At 42.9% G+C, this 20,667-nt stretch overlaps 1 pseudogene; it reads right to left on the bottom strand.

The window, feature by feature from the left end:
- Positions 1–4,381: 4,381 nt before the first annotated feature.
- On the bottom strand, positions 4,382–6,666 carry LOC109695346 (glutathione S-transferase A6-like; annotated as a pseudogene).
- Positions 6,667–20,667: the final 14,001 nt, after the last annotated feature.

Genomic DNA, 20,667 nt, shown 5'->3' with positions numbered 1-20,667 from the left:
TCAGAATGCCTCATTATTCAAATGATGTGACCTGGGTAAATAACTTCCCTTGGAGCTCAGGGTCAGTATCTGAAGTAAAGGTTTGGTTTTGTTGTTGTTGTTTTGTTTTTTTTATAATGTGCTAGGGATTTGAAGGCAGGCCCTCCTGCAAACTAGGCAGTCACTCTACCACTGAGCCACACTCCCAGCCTCAGTAATTTAGATGTGGCTTAGACTAGATGCTTTGAGATTTCCTTCCACTCTACTGCTAAAGTATTAGAGGTGTAAACAGCCTCAGGATATTCCTACTCAACTCATTTCACTTAAACATAAAAGAACAACTCTCTGTACACTATGGGAATTGTGTACTCTTGATCATGGAGGAGCAGAATTGTTCTAGGCAAAGGCACCGTGTCCTCCCACCTGTGCTTCTCTCTGAGGACCTGCCTTAAGATTTCCCAGTCAGAGTCTTTTAGTAACTTAAAGGATGGAAGGTGAGTGATTGAAGAAATATCCAACTCATGAGTTCCTCTCTGTGAGCAGCTTTTCAAGTGCTTGGTGGGAAGAGAAATTTAATAAGCCCGTGACTTGGTTTACTTTGATAAACAAAATTGAGGGGCAGAATAAACATATTTACTTCTATAAGAAAATATGCTTGTTTTGAGTTCAGGAAGACAAATATCACATGTTTTGGTTTGTATGTGGAATTTAGACATAATAACAAGACATAAAAAGGGGGCACTGAGAGGAGAAAATGTGAAAAGAGAGGGTAACGGTAAAAATGATCAATGTACATTATTTATATGTATGAAAATAGCATAATGAAACCACAAAAATTGTGAAAGAAGGGGGAGAAGGTACAGGGGTTAAAAAGAGTAATATAAACCAAGTGAATTTCATGGAAGTACATTATATGCATGTATGTAAACATGACAATGAGACCCCTTTGTACAGCTAATTTATACTAACAGAACAATTTAAAAAGGAAATAGGCTGAAAACAGGCTTGTGTTGAAAGGAACATGAGCAGTGAAAATTCCAGCAGTAAACTAAAGGAATATGTGTCTGAGTTGGTTTCCTTACCATGTTTCTCAGCAGAGAGAAGGGAAACATTGACGCAAGTCCCAAATCCTTTTCTTAGGAGACATGCTAACTTGGTAAGGCACTTTGAATTCCAAGCTCCATATTCTTTTCTGAAAATAAGGAGAAATTCTTTGAAGGACTATTGAAAAGTTAAAAGAGGTAATGGACATAAAATTTCTAACAGAGACTCAGCAAACAGGAGCTTGATGCTGCCCCCAAGTCCTGGCATGAGCCAGAAAGTCTGCGCACCCTGCGTAGTTCATGGGTGCTCTTTCTTCTGTCTGTCTGTCCAACTTTCTATGTATCTACAAAGCCATGAAGCACTGGTAGGAATGAGATTTCAATGTATTCGTACTTTAATAAATATTGTCATGGCTCCTTTTTGTAAAGTTTCTGTGCCGAGACAATGATAATCGGTCTACCTGGATTAACACAAGTTTTCAGTGAAAGTGCAGGAGCCATGGCACATCAGCAACACAGTCTTGATTAACTGGAAGACTACACCAGTTCCCTGGCTTCCAACCCCATACCATGTGCCCAGTGGATATTTCCCTTCGGGCCAGTCCTGACTGCCACTGTCCTCCAGCTCCATGGACTGTGAACTTTTCCTGTTCTAGGTTCCTTGTGTGAACACCCAATGTCTGCCATTGGGAGACACAGTGCCTCTTTTTCCAGCTACTTGTAGCTCTACGGGAGGTCTCCATGTGCACTTGGTGGAAGAGATCACTTCTCTCCAGCATCCTGTTCCTTACCTAGAAACACAGACATTTCACAGATCATTCTACAGTTCCTTGAGGGTGAACATTTAAGTGTATTTCCTTCTTTTAAAAAGTCTCACTGAAACTTCCTAGCTAACAGTCATTGAGCAGTGCCCTTGTATTAAGTAATGATGACAGCTGGCAAGGAAGAAGGTATGAATTGGATTTGGTCTCTGCCCTAAAGATGTTCAATTCTATTCAGGACCCCAGGGTTATGGACACCTCACAGAGCAGAATGTGCCCTGCAGTGACTTTGCTCTTGGGGGTTCTGGAATTTTCAAACAAAGGGATTATGAATCTGTTAAAGAACCAAGTCAGAACCAGAGGAGAAGGCTGCCAGGCTAAGAGAACCAATGACCCTGTCCCTTCTGCCTAGGTGGGCACCTGTCAGCCAGTTTTACATCTCATCCTCTAGGTGCAGTGGGTTTTGCTTTCCTCAAATATCTGCCACTCTTTCCTATAAATGAAGATCACATCTTTTCCTTGTCCAAACATTGCTTTCTGAAGCCTTTTGCACATTTTGCTCTTTGTAACTTCAGTGTCTTCTCCTGTTAGTGCTTTATGGTTTTCCTGTATCTTCTGCTGTGTTCTGGCCAGCTGCAAAACGATCCAGAAAGAGGATCTCACCAATACCCCAGCTTTTCCTTAATAACTCTTTCCTTCCCCACCTCAATAATAACATTTTTCTAGGACATTGTTGACACTTAAGTTCTAATTATAATGATGGTGTACATTTTTCTAGGTTATTTTGGATGCTTTAAAAATACTATTTGTATGTTCTAGTGGTCATCTAGTTTTCTCATTCGGACTTCTGAGTAGTAGAGCTGGCAGAGTGGCTCAAGTGGTAGAACACTTGCCTTGCAAGCATGAAACCCTGAGTTCAAACACCAATACTGCCAAAGGTAGTGGGAAGGAGGGCAAGGCAGACTTAAAGTACTAGAGCTTGAGAAATCATGTAGTCCAGATTCCCAAGCACAGGTGACTTCCCTGTGCCTCAGATAATGTTTAATGATGTCTGGAGATGTTTTTTGTTTTTCATGACCTTGGGTGTCGCAGGAGGAGATGGGAAGAATTAAAGCATCAGCGGTGCATTGGCCATGGATGCTTCTAAGCCACCTATAAGCCACTCACACAATGTCACCCAATCCAGAAGGCTGTGCTGGGGGTGGGAACTCATGCCATTGTTAGGTTTGCCATGAGATGGTTGAACCATAGAGAGAAGATATGACTTGTCATCTAGCTAATTAGTGACAAAGGATGAATTTGAGTCTTGTTTTGACTTCAGAGTAATTTATTTCTATTACAATAAGTCTTAATTTTGAATCTTCACAGCCCACATGGTATTATAGTTTTTTACAGATGTAATTGTATCCCTAATAAATTGCAGTCTCAGAGAACAGAGACTTGTCATGGTGGGTTTTAGCATTGTATTTGTACTTGTTGTATTGTGCTTGATAAGAATTAGTACTATAAAATATTAAACAATAGAACCATGATATTCAGTCAGCTGATCCTTATTATCAGAGACAATTTTCTGCAGATTACATAGAATAAATGAAAAAGTAGTCTTGCTCCACTAAGCAGAAACAGAAAGACTAAGGAATGGAAATTTGGAAGTAGTGTGATATCCAGGAAATATTGAATTTGGCAAAGGGCAGGATTAACAAATATTTGTTGAACTAGAGAATTTGACTTGTCTCGCTCTTGGCTCTATAGCTCATGAGGAGGTCTTGAAGGATTTATATGCTCTTTACTCATCTGAATAACTCCTTCCCACTGGAGGGCACAGATCCAATCAGAGAATAGCCACTCCTAAATGTCTCTGGGGATACAAGTTCCATACTATTATTGGAAGAGGAATGGTAGGTCAACCTGTTTCCACAAAACAACTGGATAAATGTTCTTTTTCAAGGTCTATTGCAGACCCCCAAAAAACTTATTCAGGCTTATTGCTCTCTTTTTAAGTCATTGGAGATTGGCATTTTGAAGAAAATTCCTGTGGGGTATTTTGTGAACTGGATAAATGTCTAAAGCATACAGAAAATCTCTACTGGGAACCCAGAAGTTTATGGATGGTGTAAGCACATAGCCTGCTTAAAAATTTTTCCTATCAGGTTTCCCAATAAAATAAGGGAGAAACCAGTTAAAAGTGAATTTCAAGCAAATAACTAATAAACATTTTTGTGATTTAAAATAAATTTCCAAGAAAATTTTGTTAACGTTAATCTCCAAAATTCTAGCCATGTTCCTCTGCATACCAGAGATTGGCAAATAAAATGTCTAAAGGGAACTCTTTTATAGACTATATGACAGACATAAGTTATAGGAAAATTCTTCAAAAAGTAAAACAAACCATAAGATCTACATTTTCTTTTTTATTAAAATTTTAATCACAGGAAAGAGAAATGTTAGAAGCAATTTAAGAATCCAATTCTACATCAGATCCTTATGAAAGAATAAGGTATAATTAAACCCTGGCACAGGAGCTTCTTCATGACCACATATACTGTGACAGAGATTAGTATCTCACAATAGCTAGAATCAACAGTTGGGTGGAGCACTTGGTCAATCCACTTTTCAAAACATGAAAGTCTTCCTTGCTTTTTGTATGCTTTTCTCATCCATGGGAGGCTTCCTCTGGCTACCAGGCTGGAGAAGCTTCTTCATAGTGGGCAAGTCACTGATTCTGGTTTTCAGGGCCTACACCATATAAATCACAGTCTCATAGAGGAGCCCAGTGACCAAACCAACTATTAGGAAATTTGAATTCCTCCTGGATGAAGACTAACTATGTCCCTTCATCAGCATCACTATGGCGGCTGAGAAGACAGACACAGTGATGAGGAATGGAAGAGATAGAAAACATAGCTTAATAGCATCTACCACAAAGATATCTTGAAGACTTTATTCAGTTCCATTCATCATTGCCTTCTTTCTTACACATTAACCCTATTGATTCATGGCTGTGGTACAATATGAGGAAGAACAATGCATTTGTCAGATAACAACTGGAGTTGTCTTCAAATAAATGAAGACATGGCAAAATTGTGTTAGACTTGTGAAAGGAAATATTAAGGGTGAAAAGGGGCCAGTCACAACCCACTGTCACACTGAGAGATAAATACGGGTTATGGGGGACTAGGTGTATGTAGGGGAGCTATACAGAGACAAATACCACATCTGAGAGTCGGAGCAAGAGCTGAGGGTAGGAACAGATGGTAAGAGTCCTGGTCAGATAGACTTAGCATGTAAAGACAAGGGCAAACCTGGGGTAAACAGAATCCCAAGGAAATCAGGAACAGAGCCCACAATAGAGTAGGAAGCAGAAGGAAGAGGTGCTGGGTTGTGGGTCCTTCTCATTATGAAAGGTAAGATAATACTGAAGTGTAGTATCCACCTCAAATTTCATTACATAAATTTCTTTTAAACCTTTAGAAAAAGTGCCTGAAAATTCTTTTGAGAAGCCCCGGGTTCCAAATATTAGATTCACAATGGGAGAGGCAGGGCCCCATCTTGTGAGGGCTGTGAAAGAGATCACCTGCAGCAGAGGGAAGCCAGCCAGGATGTTGGAGTCAAGCTCCTCCATGTTGTAGACCATTTCAGCCAGGTGAACGTCAGCCTTGCTCAGTCTGTTGCCAACAAGGTATTCTTGCCCATGGCTCTTGAACACCTGCAGAGTTCAAGGGATCAGATGATGATCTCAGAACCAGACTGGGGTTCCTGCTTCTCCCTGAGCTTCTAAACCCTACTGTCTTCCTTCAACTGCCTCACTAGGCAGGGGTGGAGCTGCAGACCTTTCTCCATGTGCTGCCTCATGAGGCACAGTGAGAATATCTGTCAATCAACTGAAAGGGTGTTGTCCTAAAATTTCAAGATGTTCCTCTCCTCTCTATTTTCTCCATTTCCTCGAGAGGTGGTTTGGCCTTCATGGCATTACCTTCCAGCCAGGAGACCATGTCAGGGTCTAAGCTTCTCCCCTTGTCTGCTCCTCTATTCCTTGTTATCTATCTGGGATCTAAAGTAGACCTGGGTGGACTTAATCTCACCATCTCCTTTGCAACATTGGCTCTTACTCCTAATTTCTCTGCATGAGAAATTCTCCAGGATTAAACTGCATTGATGCCTGCAACTTACTTTATAATGTGTAAAAAATAATGTTTTCCTAATGGAGAGAGAGGTGGAGAGATAGACTTGTATGATAAAGCCAACATAATAGTATGCTAGTTTAGCAATATATATGGACAGTTTCTATGTTTTATTTTAAATAATTAGTAGAAAATACACATGGCACCACCAAATAAAGGTAATATTTTGGCAAATACCCTCTCTCACTATGTGTATACACACACAACATGGATAATTACTCAGTGAAAAAACTGAATACAATACTACATTCTGTATTATAATTTGCATTGTTCATTTATGTGCAGGGGGTTCTTTGATTTCATAACTTGGATGAGTTAGATGGTGATGGCTGGAGAGTTTGTTATCTTGTGATGTGCCCTGAACTCTTAGCACCAGAGAAGGAGTATCTGACATCTGAGTGCTCTCAAATAGCTCTTTCCTTTCAAGAGCACAGTCAGCAATGAATTAACCTTTCCTAATGGATGTAAAAAGATGATGTAATACAATATGATGTAATACAATGAGTGTTGAGGAGACTGTCTACTACATTAAATTCTCATTGCTGACAAATGCAAAAGTGCTTGCATTTACCTTTTCAAAGGCAGGAAAATAATGGTTTCTTGCTTTCTCTTTCATCAGGGCAAGGTTTTCTTCTTTTTTCCCAGGTGGATGGGGTAAAGAATAAACATTTCATTCAAATCTGCCAAACCTTCTGAATACATATCAATCCTGAAAGACAAAAACAACCAAAATGCCAAAGGCTCCTGCCTTAGACTTTATAGTTTAAAAACCTCAGAGAAAACAGCACCAAGTGGTGGCCAAGTACAATTCATCTCCAGTGGGGTCTGTCATGAGCCAGCCACTGTGCTGTGATTTTAGTTGTACATTAACATGTTTCTTTATGCAATCTGCAGAAGGCACGTGTGTCTAAAATTTTTGTTGTACATGTGACCAAATGCAGGAACAAAGAGCATCGTGGCCCCTGCAGAGTCACAGTCCTGAGAACCTGGTGCAGTCACTGCATGTAACCAATCCTAGAAACAAGGTCTGAAGTATCACAGTGCTGACTGTGACACTGTAGCACTGGCTTGGGTTGTGCAAACATGCTGTGAATCCTGAGCTAAAGACTGCTGAGTCAGCTCAAGACAGCTTGAAACATGTCCTGCTCCTCTCACCCTGTTACGCAGTCCAGGCTCAGATTTTCAATGTTAGAAACTCTCCCTGTGACTTCCCACAACACGTGACTCCACAACCCTCTCCATGTACTGTTGACTCCAGTCATGCTTGCATCTCCTGGGACCCCACCCAAAACACCCTGAGAAGACACATGTATTTCAACACATGTATACAATGTGCTTATATGTAAACTAGTGCTTATTACAGGAGACCTTTACTTCTTTTGTGCCAAACTGGACTTTTACAGTACTTTTTAACGATAATAGCGTTATTCTCTTACATTTGCAAATGATAGTTTTCAATCCTTTAAAGTATGATATTGAGTAGTTTCTAATACTTTTGCAGAATTCTTCAAATAACAGCAGCTTCTAACTCAAACTTTTTTCATCACTTCAAAATAAAAGCATGTATGATTTTCTTCCTATTTTGAAATTCACATTTCTTTAAAAAATTTTTTATTAGCATGTTATTGTTGTGCTGGAGGTACACTGTGACATTTACAAAAGTGCTCACGATGTATTCAGACATACATTTATTTTGGGAACATTCAAAATCTTCTCCACCTGCCATTTTGCAATATCCAGTTAATTGTTCTCAACCATAGTAATCCAACTCTACTACAGAACATTAGAAGTTCTTCCTCCACTCAGGGACATCCCTGTGCCCATTAAGCATCCTCTCTTCACCTTCCCTCCCACATAGTTTTCCCAGGCTTAGTTAATTCCCTACTTCTTTGAGATCACATTTGAGCTTCCACATTTAAGTAAAAACATACAGTGTTTCTTTCTTTTCCTGACCTTTGTCACTTACACAAAGTCTTCCCATTTTTAATAAAAAGAAAAGAAAAGAAAAAAAGGAATACACATGGCACCTGTATCCCAGGGATACAGGGATGGTTCAACATACACAAATCATCAAATGTAATACAGCAATGACAAAAAACACATGATCATCTCAATAGATGCAGAAAATGTCTTTGACAAAATTCAACATCCTTTATGATGAAAGCTCTGATGAAACTAGGAAAAGAAGGAATGTACTTCAACATAATAAAGTCTATATACGATAAGCCTACAGCCAACATCAATATTAAACGGGGAAAACTGAAACCATTTCCTCTAAAGTCAGGAACAAGACAAGGGTGTTCACTCCACTCTTACTCAACATAGTCTTGGAATTCCTAGTCAGAGCAATAAGACAGGAAGAAGAAAAAAAGGCGTACAAGGTGTGGTTCTTATAATTACATTTTTTTCTCCTTTGTGGATGTGTTCTATGCTGAGTATTATACTTTTATGTTTTCATGATAGAAGTTATCATCCTTTTGCTGTTAGTGGTAGATTCCCTTAAGCATTTCTTTTACAGCCAGGCTTGTGATGATGAATTCCCTCAGTTTTATCTTGGAAAGTATATTTCTCTCTCATTTCTGAAGAATACCTTTGCTAGATATAGTATTCTTGGGAAACCCTCTTACAAGTGATTCTGACATTTTAATCTTGCTGTTTTTAGAATTCTCTTTGACCATTATATGCCTCAAGTAAGAATCTTAATGATTCTATCAGGGGTCATTTAAGCTTCCTGGACCTGGATTTCTGTATCTTGGCCATGATTTGGAAAGGTTTCAGCAATTATTACTTTGAATAAGTTTTTCATGCCTTTTTCCTCTGTTCTTATGGAATACTCATAATGTGAAGGTTTGTTTGCAAATTTGAAGGTTTGTCCTTCATGTCTTGGCTTTATTCATTTAAAATTTTGTTCTCTTTAAAAATCAATTGGGTTATCTCAAAAGACCTGCCTTCAAGCTCAGAGATTCTTTCTTGTGCAAAGCCAATTCTGTCAAACCTCTCAGCTGAATTTTTTAATTTCATATATGAAGTTCCGCAGCCCTAAGATTTGATTGGTTAATACCTTAAATTTTCCCCATATTTCTTATTCCTATCATAAACTGTCTTCTGAATTTTGTTGCATTGTCTGCCTAGAGGAGCTGCCAGCAGTTTCACCCATTCCTCCCAGTGGGAGGAAACTTGACAGCTCTGAAGGGACTGATTCAGCCTGGCTGCTTTAGCCCTACAAGACCTTATTCAGGTGACTCCATTATCATGGGCACCAGCCTCTGCTCAACCCTGTCACACAGAATAGTTTACACAATTAGCTAATAACTTAGCTCCTGGTTATTTCTGATCATTTCTGGAAATTGAAAATCAGCATACTGATAGAGAAACCCAGGGGAAAGATGTAAAGGCAAGTAAAAACTCAGGCCCAGCCAGGCCCCTGTTTCAGGCCATTCTGAGAGAAACAGAGGATGTCGTCCTTCATCCACAGATGTGCTAGTGTGATATGTTGCAACCTCCCAGTGAAAGGTTAACCACCATGTCTGCTTTTGTCCTTCCCACTTGCTTTCTTCTGCATTCTGAGGCATAAAAACCCACCAGCCCTGAGCTAAAGGGCTGGTGCCATTTTGGAGAGATCCAGGTGCTGGTCTGCTAATGTAAATAAACCTTCCTTTCCTCCAACCACCTGGGTGTTAGTCTTATTCTCTGTGGTCCATCCTTCTTCCCACAACATTTTCTGGAGGCCCCAGCGAGATCAGATCACCCAGCCCTGTGAGGGAACGGGTCCCTGCTCCCTGGTTCTGCAGCCTGTTGGGGGTCCCTGGAACCAGGAAGTGCACACCCCCGACGTGATTCTAAGGTCTCCTTCCAGATGACTGAAGGAGGCTGTGGAGCCGGCAGACTGGGCCCTCAGACTGGTGGAGTGAAATGGAGATCCGTGCTGGATGTCTGGACCAGGTAGGAAGTCCCAGGGTAGTCAGTGTAAGGAGTGGTGCAGACTGATCCTCTGCAGGGGGCCAGCCAAACCCCAGGGTGATGCGTCCCTTTCCTCTGTGACCAATGTGATTCCAGTCAACTGGGATTATAGCAGGCCAGGATTTTAGGGGAAATAAATAGGAACTGATTGTTTTAAACTCTGAGTGAATGGTGTGTGACTGAGTGACTTGGCTCGCTTGTGTTTCAAGCTTGAATTTGTGGCTCCACAGCTGGGCACCTCTAAGGTCCCCTAAAGGCTACGGAGTCCTAGTGGTCTCTATCTGCGATTTCATGGTGGTTGGCATATGGTCTATGGTGGGATTGGACAAGCATCCGATCGCAAGTCACCCTGTCGGGCTGAACCCACTATTGCCAAGCCACATCTGACCCCATCGACTGGTGTTACAGCCAGACAAGCATCTGTGTGGTCTCTCACTGAGAGGCACCCCCTTCCCTTTGTCCTGTGGCATCAATAATCACCAGGCACATATAAAATGGGTTCCTCTGTGTCAAAGAACCCGACGGTGCTCCAGACCATGCTCACTAACTTTAGGGGTGGCTTTTCAGGTGACTATGGAGTCCGGATGAAGCCAGAGACTCACTTTTGTGAGTCCGGAGAATGGCCCACCTTCAACGTAGGATGGCCCACAGAGGGCACACTGGACCTAGCCACTATTGCCTGTGTGAGAGACATAGTCGTTGGGGATCCAGGTCATCCAGACCAGTTTCCTTACACTGACTCCTGGTACATCCAGGCCACCCGCCCACCTGACTGGCTATGTTTTCATGCACCCCAGAGACACACAGGTGTGCTGGTTAATGTCAAAGTAAAGGAAAAGAAATTTGAGGTCCACCACACCTGGGAACCTGAGCTGGCAGACCCACCACCATATGTCCCTCTGGTGCACCCAACTGCCCAGGTCTCCCTGAGACCTGAGTCTGACTCAGAGGACTCCAACGGAAAGGAAGAGGCATTGGACCTGAACCCCCACTCATGTCATCAAGCAGCTCCCTTGTTATACCCCTCCCCCACCTTTTTCTTCAGTGGCCCCAGAGAAAGATATGAGACATTGGGGAAGGTCACCGAACTCTGGAGGCTAACGAGCAAGGAGGCCCAGCTGTGACACTATGCCCCTTCCACCAGACTCAGGGGCGGCCATTACCCCGGGCGGATGGGTCATATGTGGCTGGACCATGCAATACGTGTACCAGCCCTTCACTACCACCAACCTCCTGAACTCCAGCAGCACACCCCAGCACACTCAGAGGAACCACAGGCTGTAATAGAGCTCTTGATCAACATCATGTACAGACACCAGCCCAACTAGGATGATTGCCATCAGCTCATGTCTACCCTCTTCACTTCTGATGAGTGCCAGTGAGTATACCAAGCAGCCAGAGCATGGCTAAGCTCCACACAGACTGCAAATCTGAAGTGATGGGCAGATGAGAGGATCCCGACACCAGACCGGACTGGGATCCAAACACTCCCTCTGGGCTCCAATCCATCCAGCATATGAGACAAGCCATCCTGGAGGGAGCCTGCCAGGGGAGCAATCAACCTCCCTAGGGTCAGTGAAGTTACACAGAAGCCTGATGAGCTGCCTAGCCAATTCCGTGACCAGTTATGCAATGCTTATTGTCAGTATACCCCATTTGACCCTGAAGCCCCCGAGAACTGGTCTATAATCAACACCACCTTCATCCAACAGTCTGCCTCTGATGTTCACTGAAAGCTACAAAATATGGAGGGCTTTGTAGGTGCCAGTATTGACCAACTCATCAGTATAGTGGCCAAGGTAGTGGCAAACTGAGAGGAAATGGCCAAAAGAGAAAATATCTGAAAAAAGAAGGCAAAGATCCTGGCTATGGCCCTCAGGGAGGGAAATGGGAAGACTGAAGGCCAGAAGGAAGGCCCCAATGGGAGAGAAAAGAGAAATGCCCTGGGGAAAAATCAGTGTGCCTATTGTAAGGATGAGGGACGTTGGAAAAATAAGTGCCCCAAAAAGAAAAAAGAAAGAGTGACAGTGGCTGCCGCCAAATCCAAGGAAGCCTGCAATGTAGAGACAAACACAGCCTGGGAGACGAGTCTGACTGAGGGTGACCAGGCTCCCTTTTGAGGCCCTCAGGAGCCTATGGTCAAGATTGACATTGAGGGCCACCAAATAGACTTCATTCTGGACACTGGGGTGGTCATTTCCACCGTGACCACACCAACCTGTTGGCTCACCAAGGACTCAGTCACCATTATAGGGGCCACCGAAAACACCAAGAAGTACTGGTCCTGTGAACCCCAAGAATGCATGGTCGGCACCAGTTTCTATACGTGCTGGCGAGGATGTGGGGAAAAAGGAACCCTAATCCACTGCTGGTGGGAATGCAAGCTGGTGCAACCACTCTGGAAAAAAATTTGGAAGCTTCTTAAAAATCTAAATATAGATCTAACATATGATCCAGCAATACCACTCTTGGGGATATACCCAAAAGACTGTGACACAGGTTACTCCAGAGGCACCTGCACACCCATGTTTATTGCGGCACTATTCACAATAGCCAAGTTATGGAAACAGCCAAGATGCCCCACTACTGACGAATGGATTAAGAAAATGTGGTATTTATACACAATGGAATTTTATGCAGCCATGAAGAAGAATGAAATGTTATCATTTGCTGGTAAATGGATGGAACTGGAGAACATCATTCTGAGTGAGGTTAGCCTGGCCCAAAAGACCAAAAATCATATGTTCTCCCTCATATGTGGACATTAGATCAAGAGCAAACACAACAAGGGGATTGGACTTTGAGCACATGATAAAAGCGAGAGCACACAAGGGAGATATGAGGATAGGAAAGACACCCAAAAAAACTAGATAGACTTTGTTGCTCTTAATGCAAAGAAGCTAATGCAGATACTTTAAAATGACAGACGCCAATAGGAGAAAGGGACCAGGAACTAGAGAAAAGGTTAGTTCGAGAAGAATTAACCTAGAAGGTAACACACATGTACAGGAAAGCAATGCGAGTCAACTCCCTGTATAGCTATCCTTATCTCAACCAGCAAAAACAGTTGTTCCTTCCTATTATTGCTTATACTCTCTCTTCAACAAAATTAGAGATAAGGGCAAAATAGTTTCTGCCTGGTAGCGAGGGGGTTGGGGGGGAGAGGGAGGAGTGACAAGGGAGGGGGTACGGGGTAGGGGGAGAAATGACCTAAACATTGTATGCACATATGTATAAAAAAAATTAAAAAAAAATAAAACAGTAGCAATTCCTTAATGTAACCAAATATTCATATTTCTAGTTCTTATACAATGCCACAAATTATTTTTACACTTTAACACCTCATCCAAATAAAATACATACATTGTGACTAGTTTCTAAATTTACTTTACTGTCATATGCTCACTGGGAAGAAGAAATTTAACTATTTTTAGGTAAAGTCTGTTCATGTGTATCTTCAAAACTGGGAATTTTTATTTAAGGCACAATTCTCTCTTTTTTAAAGTTTTTGGGTTTTTATTTGAGACAGGGTCTGACTATGTTTCTGACTGACCTTGGAGTCACAATCCTCCTGCCTCAGTCTTCTTTGTGCTTGTATTAGAGGGATGTATCACATTGTTGCACCAACGTACAACTCTTGAGAGATCATTCAGTGAGAAACATCTCCTAGCTAATGTGGGAAAAGTATCACATAGTTAATTTTAGGTCCAACTAGCAATGGCCCAACTCAGAGCTTACCTCCACTCCAGCTGCAGCCAAAAGCCACCAGATGGACTCCATTCTGCCCCGGGCCTCATCATAGGGAAACAAAGGCTTCCCCGCCATCCATATTAGCAGTCTTGTGGTTTCCCTAAATATGAATGAATGAATGAACACACAGAAGCAAAACGTATACTGGGATTATGGTTAATAATGCAACACTACACACAGACTATCTTCCTTTTTCATGGAAGGACTGGAGGACTCTAAAGAAGATCCAAATTCTCACCCATCAGTGGCATCATCTTGAAGTTGCATTAAACCAGGTTCATGTTTGCAGCTGTCCACACTTGGAGGATGTAAACCAAGCTCCTCAGGTGCTACAGTGGTGAAGTGCCTGGGAGCCTGTCCAGGGGCCTTGTAAACCAGACACAGCACTGACAGGGAAAGGATCAGGAGCACAGCCTCCCCAGGTCCTGGGCTGCTTTGTTCAGAAGTTTTCAATGTGGTTCAGTCTCACTCTGACTGGAGCCTAAACCTAAGTTCTCACAGGAGAAGTTGCTGATTTCTTTCTCTACTAGAGTCTATTTTTCCATTGCTGCACTGAATTTTATGTTACTGTTTATGTACTGCTATATAACTTAATATTGCAAGCAAAGTAACTAACCTATGTTTACCATCTATCACATAATGGGAAAACTAAGCATATGCGGCACTGGTGTATTGTTTCTCCCTTCAGATTTTCCAAGTTACAGAGCTAGAACGGATCTGAAAGGTCCATGAGCCCTTCCTCTAAAATTGTGCTGTTTTCAATCCTATAGATAATGTGTGGACTGTCCTATAGGTAGGTAGTGACAAAGCCTGGATTTGTTCTGATATTCTAACTAGTTTCTTCCTGCTGTATCTTATCATTGAATATTGTAGCTTACAAAATCTACTGTTTTGTTGCTCCCTTCCTTCGCTGCAAATCATGAGCTCCTTTTTTCTGTGGCATGTTATACAACAATCAGTCCTTACTTCAAAAATAGCACACAGTTTTAGTAGCTCAAGAGCCACACTTTTTTAAAAAAGCATTTCCTTTGCAACACTCAGCATTTTAAGAATATAGTTACTATCAAGCAATTAAATAAGCTAGGATTGTGGTAATAAAATAAGGAATTGTGATCCACAAACCTACCATTCAGCTGTTCAAATAGTATTGCCAAAGATATGAAAGTCTCCTAAAGACACATATTTTTTTTTTTTGAACAGGTCAGTACTTTGGCAGAGTAGCCTAGGGGAGTATTTACTTGGCAAATACAAGTGATTTGCAAATTCTCTGTTGATCTGGGAACATGGCAATTCAAGAGAAGGGCATAATTGTTTTTAAGAAGGAAACCCAGGTCCACTTGACTCACTCTCCTAAAATCCTATACATTTAGATTGTCCTGCAAGTATGGTTCTTTCAACCCTTACCACTCTTTGGACTCGGCAACATTGAAGGAAAGTAGGAAGAGAAAGAAAGGGGAGTGAAGACAAAGACAAGGAGAATGGAGGAGTGGTTCAAGTGATTGAGTGCTCCTTTGCAACTCCAGTTCCACCAAAAAAAAAAAGAAGAAGAGAGGAGAAGAATGAGGAGCAGTGGGAGCAGGAGATGAAAGGAAGGAGAAGGAGGATACAACACAGGAAGGAGGAAAGAAGGAGGAGAAACAGTTTGCTTCTTTGTCCCTGCTCACAAAGTCACTTAATGAACAAGAAGCAGATGCATGTGAAATCAATTATGTAAATATAAATTTAGATTACGATTGGAAAGCATTGATGGCTGGTTTCCAAATTGGACATTCTGCTGCAAGAGGCAACCAACCATCCATTACATGTTATTTTCATTGTTCAAGATGGCCCCCAATGGATGACCCCACTATATTTAAATCCAGGATAACTGAGTGTTGACCCCTGCATGAATCACATTAACACATCTTAATATAGAACACAAGTTTTGTGCAAGCTCCTACACACCTCCAGGTACGGTGTGGCTCTATTTTCAGATTGCTGATAGTGAAACCCCACTTACTTTCCTTGTATCATCAAATGCTCTGCCCTCTTTTTATAAAATTCTTGGTTATTTTTTTTCCTTAAAGAACTAATAAACAATTCATATGCAGAGGCCAGGGATGCCTTAAAATATCCTATAATGGACAGGACAGCCCCCAACATAAAAAATTACCCAGTCCAAAGGGGCAGTCCTGTGGAGGTTGAGAATCCCTGCCTTAGCCATTCTCCTAGTTTACCACAGTTGGTTGAACTCCAGAGACAGGATGTGACTTGTCCCCTAGCAAAGTAGTGGTGAAGACTCAATGAGAACTAGTATTCCTGACATGTAGACTAATTTATTATTATGTAGACTAATTACAATAAATCCAATTTAAAATTTTCACAGCCTGTGTTGAATTACAGTATCACAATTCACAACGATTGCATGTTGATTACTTGAATGGTAAAAGCATTTCTAGCATGACTCCCACACCCCTCTCCACTGGGCATAGCCTCAGTTTGTAGAAAATGGTGCTCTCTCTTTTCTCCTCATGATGAGACAGAGGCATAGAGGGTTAAGATACAGATTAATGGGGTTTAGACAAAATAGCTTCCCTGAGGTGCGAAACTGTGAGACTGTGAATGTGGTCATACCCAGTTTCCAGAGGCATGAAGAAAAAAAGGCCTCAATTTTTTTTTTTTTTAACCTAAGCCCTTCCCAGTTGTGCCCCTGGGACATGCACACAAGGAAAGTGAGAGTAGCCTTCATTTTCCAAGTAAAAGGCACACCAGGAGGTGGCGTCAGAGGCTTATGAGACATGCAGTGTTGAGAACAGCATGGAGAGCCTCTACCTGTGAGGAGGGCGAGAAGGCTGCACCCCAGGAATGGGGAAAGGTACAGGAATCCTCTTCCTCATGCTCCCTGACACTTCCCTTGTGCTAGAAAAAGCATAAAGCCTTCACTCCTGCATGCCAGCATCTCTGGCTAATTCCTGAGGGTCACTGGAACCCACAGGTCCCTCACAACATTGAATTTCTTATACCATTAAACTCTCATATCCCTGTTTTCTAAATCCTTCTTAACATTTCTGTAAAGATGTATCCAATACAGACTGTTCCCTCTTAGCTCCAAAACACAACGGAGGCACTGATGTGTTTATAAAGCTATTTATTCACTGAAACACCACCTTCCCACTGATGGGGAGGAGTCCAGTTAGGGAAATTGTAAGGAAATATAGGCCCCAAAAGTGACCACGTGGAGAGGAGTGATCTGGCCAAGAGATTCTTTATTGCCGGGTGGGAGAGGGAGAGAGCAGAGAGAGCCAAGAGAGAGAAGCAGGAGGGGCAAGGGCTTAAATACCCCTCAGTGGGACTCGGCATGATCTGATTGGTTAGGATCTTATGGTTCATGCTGATTAGAGGTTGGGGCAGGAGGAGGATTCAAGCTAGACTTGAGGCAGGACTGTGACCCTGGGAGGCAGGGCCGTGACCCTGGAAAACAGAGCTTAAGGGTGCAGTAAGAACTGACACCTATTGGCGCCATTATTGCCAACAGAAATCACTCCCAGAGTTGGGGGCCAAGATTTCCTTAATCAATTAGAAAGAAAATGCTAAGTCATACTCACACTGCAAAACAACTGCTAACATGTTTCAAGGATGGCCATGAAGCAGTAAGCAAAATATTTCAGGTAGATTTTACTGTCTCTGCCTTCAGTGAAAATTTCATGTTTGAACAATGGCGAAGGACAGTTTTCATGAAAGGAGTGCAAGTGAGGCAGACTAGAATTAAGGAAAGATCAGGACTGTTAGAACATATATGGCTTAATACTGTATTTGAGGTTGAATGTTCTTCTCTTTTTTTCTGAGCCTTCTTTTCAATTGCAGATGTGTGTAGGTTACCCCCACCTGCCTCAGGGACCATCCCTGCTCCTTCTCACTCATGGATTATTGGTGGTTGGGAATCACAGATTCTTCCCTTCTCGTAGGTTAGGTAAGTTTTAAAAGCACTTGAAAAGAGAAAGACTCTCTGCTTCCAGCTTCCACCTGGTCCCATAATGCTCCCTCTTGATAGTCCCTTCCCTAACTTTAAATAAACTCCATTACACCCACATGTCCTGCCAGGAATTCTTTCACAGGGACACAAGGAATTTGGAAATTTCTGATCAGAGACAGCACCACTGCCATTAACACAAGGACTAAGATGAAAAACTTCCACTTGGGAGACTGCATTTATAAGCTCAGAAGTCATAAACAAAGGACCATTTCATTCCCATACAGAACAGGTGACCACATAGGAACACTTGTTGAGTTCAGAAACTCAGCAATGTTCCACCAAGGTGAATCAGGATTAAGGTTTTTATAACAAAAAGGATGGCCCGATGCATAGCTTCCCATTCTTTGAGCAAGATAAACAGGATTAAGGCAAATTCCACACTAATCAGGGTGGTGGTATATTTTGTTAGACTGTGGGAGTGCAGTTAAGAGGCAACACAGTCCATTTGTTATTTCTCAAACTTTACGACGTGCTCTTAGACTCTGCAAAATGACTGCCTCTGGACAATTCACTGCCCAGCATGACTTGTGAGTGTGTGTGTGTGTGTGTGTGTGTGTGTGTGTGTGTGAACTTAACCCCACTGCTGCATCTCTATGGCTCGGAAAGAGTTCTGCTCTCTTTTTAACATTTCTGTAATCATTTTGACTTTTATGCTTTCACTTCCCCCTTGTCATCAAATGTCTTCAACAGAGACCACATAGATGAACTTACAGGTGTTTCTACTGCTCAGGGGAAATCCCGCTGCACTGGGAAGGCTCATTCCTGGGGATTTATGTCCCACCGAGGAGGAAAAGATTGGTGATGTCAGCAGTCTGCAGAAAAGAGGCCTTTAAGGAGTCAGGCCAAGCTGCAAGAACAAGGAGACCTAGCTACTGGGGCAAGTCAGCTCCACTGGGGATGTCTTGTGGTTTAGGCTGTCAATATGGTTCTAGGTTGTTGCAGGTCGGCTCAGACAGAGAGACGGGGCACCAAAGCTTTCAGGAAGGAAGTTTATTAAGCAGGCCAGCAGTGACTCGGTGGATTCTCATCCAAAGGCTGAGCTCCAAGAGTAAAGGGAGCTCTCCTTATATGCCGTTTAAAGCAGGTCACAGAAATGGGGGGTACAGCTTGTCCCATACTATTCCATTAGCCATTTTAACCTCTGGGGCGAGGTGACCCTTCTCTGGTCTCACCCAAGGTGCAACGTGATATTCCTCCAATCCATTTTGTTGTTGTTGTTGTTTCACTGTTGCACTCATTACCTCTTGTTATCTCCCTCTTTGTCTCTCATTTTCTTCCTTTCCCCTCCCTGCCTTCCTGCCATGCTCCCCCCTTTGATGCTCAGACCCACTTCTGGGTCAAAGAGCGTCATCTTGATCTAGGAGTTTATATTTCTACAGCATCATTACATTGTCCTTGTGACAAGTGAAACCCGAGGTATTTGACAGTAACCTGGCAAATCTGAGCTTTCTTTCAGGAATCCTTATATCCTGCCTTCCACAAAAGGGAGAGAAGGAAGCGAGTTCCTTCCATACAATCCTCCTGAGTTGGTCCAGCCAACAGGTCATCTATGATGGAGAGTGCAGCCATTCTGGTCAGCCGAGAAAGCCTTTAAGTTGGACACCAAGGCAATCCCAAAGATAGTGGGAGAGTTTTTTGAAGACTTGTGGCAATCGAGTCCAAGTCAATTTTCTCTTTTCTTCAGTGCAAGAACTTTCCCATTGGACGGCAAAGATGGATTGGCTCTGTGGGGCCAAGCAGATGCAGAAAAACGTGTCCTTAAGGTCCAGGCAAGTAAATAACTTTGCCTCAGCTGGGATAAGGCCCAAAAGTGTGTACGGTTTGGGACCACAAGGTGTAGAGTAACAGTTGCTGAGTTGACTGCACAGCAGTCTTGAACTGGCCTAAAGTCTTCAGTCCCTAGTATTTGGTCAGGCAGTAAGGGAGTGTTCCGGGGAGACTGACAAGACCGAAGGATCCCATACTTCAGGACTCTGTCAAGATGCTTTTGGATCCCAATTTGGGCCTTGTGGGGAATGTAGTATTGCCTCTGGCTAACAGGAATGGCTCCCAGCTTTAATTCTACCACCACTAGAGGTATGTTCCAGGCCAGTCTTGGGGGGGGGGGTTGTCTTCAGCCCATACTCCTGCAATCTTAAAGGGAAGTTCAGGCATCTCAGGAATCTCTTTCTTAGAGGCATAGGGTCACCATTCCTCCTCCTGTGCAACCATGAGAGTTAGAATCTTGGCTTCAGGTCATCTAAATTTTAAAGCTGCCATGTCATCAGAGTCAAAAGTTATCTGTGCCTTTAGTTTGCATGAGTCTGTGCCCATCAAGGCCACAGGGCAATCAGGAAGTAGAGGAACTCATGGCTTACTTCATACTTTTCAAGATTGCATTTTCCAGACATGAGAAAGGGGCAGTGAGTCTGATCTCCTGTGGCCCCAATAATGGTCACAAGTCTTTGTGAGAGAGCGCCCACAGGTTGGGTTCCAACCAAATGGTTCATGCCAGTGTCCACTGTTAAGTCAATGGCATTGACCCCTATTTTCATTTGGATCATAGGCTCCTGAGGGCCCAGCAGAATGGAGCCTGGTCCGTCCTAGTCCTCCTCATAATCGTCAAAAGTGGCCAGCCTGACAATGTCTTCTTGCCAGGGGACACTTTTCCCCTCAGCAGGCCAATACTTTCCAGAGGCCTCTGCCTCTGGTCTGGGAGACCTTTTGGGGGTCCCTGGGCCACTGGGGACATTCATTTTCCAGTGTCCTTCCTGATGACAGTAGGCACACTGGTCCTGCCTTAGTCCTCTCTAGGGTGAGGCTATTCCAGGGATACTGACCACCATCCACAGGGATTGCCTCTGCCTCTGCCCTGGCCTGCAAAAAAGGGGTGTGCAGTCGGAAGGCCTCACATAGCTGCTCATAAAACTGTCTGGGGCTCTCATCTGGCCCTTGGAGGACTTCTGTATCTTACTCATGTTCAGGCCCTTTTCCCCTCCTTC

The sequence above is a fragment of the Castor canadensis genome, chromosome 8, assembly GCF_047511655.1.
Source record: "Castor canadensis chromosome 8, mCasCan1.hap1v2, whole genome shotgun sequence".
Lineage (NCBI taxonomy): Eukaryota > Metazoa > Chordata > Mammalia > Rodentia > Castoridae > Castor > Castor canadensis.
The sequence above is the reverse complement of the archived record's forward strand: the minus strand, read 5'-3'. Positions and strand labels throughout refer to the sequence as shown.